Below are 291 nucleotides of genomic sequence, written 5' to 3'. Positions count from 1 at the left end.
GGCCCAAGCGCCAGTGGGGCGGAGGCACAGGACGCTTCCGAAAGGCGGCTCCCCAAGACCCGCAGCGGTTTTAGCCCCGCCCCGGGGCCTCCGGTGAGCATCCGCACGTGAGCCAATTCGGGGCTGCACCTGTCCTGGTCCCCTCTAAACCATCAGCATAGGTGGGCTTGGGTACGTGAACCTCAGCGGCGCTCTGACTAGGACAAGTGTGTGAGGGTGGGCGTGGTTCACTGCCACAAACCACATGTCCAAAATGAATGTGCAAATTCTTAAAATGCGAACTTGACAGGG

Source organism: Fukomys damarensis, unplaced genomic scaffold, assembly GCF_012274545.1.
Source record: "Fukomys damarensis isolate Sample0158 unplaced genomic scaffold, DMR_v1.0_HiC HiC_scaffold_28, whole genome shotgun sequence".
In the NCBI taxonomy this organism is placed as follows: Eukaryota; Metazoa; Chordata; class Mammalia; order Rodentia; family Bathyergidae; genus Fukomys; species Fukomys damarensis.
The sequence above is the reverse complement of the archived record's forward strand: the minus strand, read 5'-3'. Positions refer to the sequence as shown.